Consider the following 3,523-nt stretch of genomic DNA (forward strand, 5'->3'; position numbering starts at 1 on the left):
CTATCACCAAGAAATCACGGCATCACCCCTTCCTGCTGACAGCTTTTCCTGTCTGCCCATCTGCTGCAGTATGTCTGCCTCTTATACACAGCAATCAGCAAAATCCATGAGCAACAAGACTGGAAGTGGTTAGAATCAGCCACTGCCTTGGGTTTTCTGGTTGTCATGGACACCAAATTTTCTATTGTTAGTAACTCTGGTCTCTATGGTAAGCTCACACTTGGGAGAACCTTAGAAAGGCAAGAAAGACAATTGGATGTTGAATGAAGTGGGGTGGAGCAGATTTGGGAAGGACAGACAGATGGGAAAAGGCTAAAGCAACACATTCCAATCTCCCCCCCCACACACAATAAGCATTATATTTCAAATTAGGTTGAAACTTACTTTATATCCATTCCATCTGCTCCTGCGGAGGCGGTAAAATCATTTCCACCCTCATCTGATTCCCTGTTCACTACGTCACAGTCTTTACAAATGACCAGGCGAGTGTTAAAGGTGGGAAGGGAAGTCTCAGTAAGAGGTGTATAGAATCCTGTGCTGGAAATGGCAAGGGATGTGCTAGCTGCAGCAGACACTCTGCAGCTGTGAAGGGATCCAGGATAGACTCTGGGTGCGTGAGACCCAGATAGGACCCTCTAATTCAAGTAATGAAGGCTGAGGCGGGGGTGTTGGTGGCATGTGGGGAACTTGGTCTGCCCTTTGTCTGGCATGCCCAGGATTGTCCTTTGCCAACACAAGGCAGTGGTCTTAGAAAAGGAGTGGCATAGCTGAACTTGGACTAGCGAACCACCTGGGCACAGCTGACTGTGACATTTGAGGGCACAGATGTGGTATAAAAACCACATCTAATGACAGTTTTAAGTTTTAATGACAGATCATGCAAAGAACCCTAAGTTTGGGTAAGGCATTAAAGGTCTCAGAGGATACACTGAAAGCTATTTGGATTCCTCAAATGAGATATATAGGGCATGCATGGCAGAATTCTAATGTGAAGCTCTGCTGTTCTCACTCAAGGAGCCCAGGGGTTGGGGTATGTCACACTTCCAGACCTAACATATGCCTGAAATCTATCTATCTATCTATCTATCTATCTATCTATCTATCTATCTATCTATCATCTATCTATCTATCATCTATATTATTTCTAACCAGAGACATTAGCCAAAGTCTCTATTAGGATTTTATTATGTCAGCTTGACTGATTGTTTTCTTAGAAGCTTGAAGTCAGTCTCCAAATCAGCTGACATTGCCACCATCCTTGTCACTCTCTCCTGATACCATGTGGTTGGTCCTTCTACTATGGCCACACCAGAAGACTTCACCTAGTGTGGGCAGGCAGAGTTTAGATAAAAACAAGTTGCCACTGAATTTGACATAGATTGCCTCTTAGAGGCCAATGTAAAAAGCCAGATCTTTTGTGTAGGGCCAAACTCACTACACATTTGCATAGCTAGCTAGAAACAGAAAGTGAATTCAGCCAGAGAAGAACAAAGGTCTCTTGTCAGGAGAACACGTGACTCTGATTTCTTTCTCTCTTTTGTCTGGTGGATCAGTCAAGTTTATACCAACTGGCCCTCAAGCCTAGGAATTAAGACACAGACACTCAAAGCCTAGAGTCTCACTAAGGAGAAGTGGTCCTGACCCACAACCCACACAGCAGGACTCGCTGGACTTTTCTTTGTAAAAATTAACAAAACAAAGAAGAAAAGGAAGCCAGGTAGAGTGGCTAATAACTAATAACAATCCTAGAAGGTGGATGCAGGGAGATCGCTGTGCTTTTGAGTTTGGGTAACATTGAGTTCTAGACCATCCTAAGCTACAGCCTGAGACTCTGTCTTGAAAATTTTTTATGATACTCACATTGAGTCTGGCAGCTAAGAAAGTATTTAATATCAAAGAGATGAGAAATTGAGATATATAAAAGGGAAGTTTTTGTTTTTGTTGTTGTTGTTGGCAAAAAAAAAAAATAGGTAAAGAAGAAGAAACAAGTTTTTAAAAGTACCTACAAAGTGTCTTCAGTATAATTAGGGCACAAACTTGAAGAGATGGTGGGTGCTATCCGAGGTGGCTTCTCTATTGCTTTGATAAAGGCTGACCAAAGGCAACTTGAGGAGGAGTGGGTTTACTTTGCCTAACAGGTTATAGTCCGTCATGAAGGGCAGCCAGGGCAGGAACACAAGCAGGGACCTGGAGCAGAAAGCATGGTGGAACACTACTTACTGGCTTGCTCTCCATAGCTTCTCAGGCTGCTTTCTTATAGAATCCACGACCACCTGCCCAGAGGTGGTGCTGCCCATAATGGGCTAGGCCCTCCCCCATCAATCATTTGTCAAGAAAATGTCCCACAGACTAACCTATAGGCCAGTATGATGGACCCAATTCCTTACTTGTGGTTATCTTTTCCCAAGTGATGCGAGCTTGTATTTAGTTGACAAGAACTAACCAGCAAGGGCTAAAATAAAGTAAGAACCACAAGGTAGATGGGGAACAAATGATCAGAAATAGAGGTAAAAGGTAAACAAAGGTGTATTAGGGTTTTCTAGAGGAGCAGAACTCACAGAATGAAATAAAGGGATGTATTAGAACAGTATATAGACTGTGGTCCAACAGTGGCTGCCTTCTAACAAAGGTTCAAGAGTCCACATGTTCATCCAGCTGGACAGTGGGTGTCTCAGCTGGCCTTCAGTATATGCCAGAATCCTGAAGAAGTAAGTTCTAATGCCAGAGAGTGGACTTTTCCTGTGAGAGTAAGAGCAAGCAGGCAAAGAGAGAGCTTCCATCTTCCACGTGCTTTATATAGGGTTCCATCAGAAGATGTGGCCCAGATTAAAGGTGGATCTTCTCATTTCAAAAGATCTAGATTAAAAGTGGGTCTTTCCACTTTAAATGATTTAATTAAAAAAAAAAAAGTCCTTCTCAGATGTGCCCAGCCACTTGAGTTTTAGCTTAGCTCCAGGTATAGTTGATAACCAAGGACAGCCATTACAAAAGAGGTGACTTCTGAATTCTCAGTCTTCAAAGACAGCTCTCTGGCTCTCCACACTGCAGAACTCAGGCAGCTGAGACCAGAGAATGTTGACTTTGAGCACAGGTTCTATAACTAAATAAAATACATCTTCAAAAGGCAGTCAAAAAAGAAGTAAGAGAATAAAACCTGCCTAAATTAAAATTAATCATGTGGAGAGAAAACCCGAGAACCTTTTGTTTCTTCAGTGTGTGGAAGTCAGAGGTCAACTTTCAGGAGCTGTTCTCTCCTTCCATCTTGTGAATCCCAGGCACTGAACTCAGCCTGTAGGCTCAGGAGCAGGTGCCTTTACCAGCTGAACCATCTCAAGAACCCCTTGTTGATCCACCTTCAAGGTTGCTCCCAAGGGCCTGATGGAAGTCTCATTGCACTGGGGGCTTGTCTGTACAGCCAAGAGAATTTGGCAGAATCAATCAATAATCTATCACCCTTGAGATTAGGGTATGAAGATACAGTGGCTTATTTTGCTCTCTCTCTCTTTCTCTCATCCAAGCTTCC

Source organism: Mus caroli, unplaced genomic scaffold, assembly GCF_978045245.1.
Source record: "Mus caroli unplaced genomic scaffold, Mus_caroli_1 scaffold_2, whole genome shotgun sequence".
Lineage (NCBI taxonomy): Eukaryota > Metazoa > Chordata > Mammalia > Rodentia > Muridae > Mus > Mus caroli.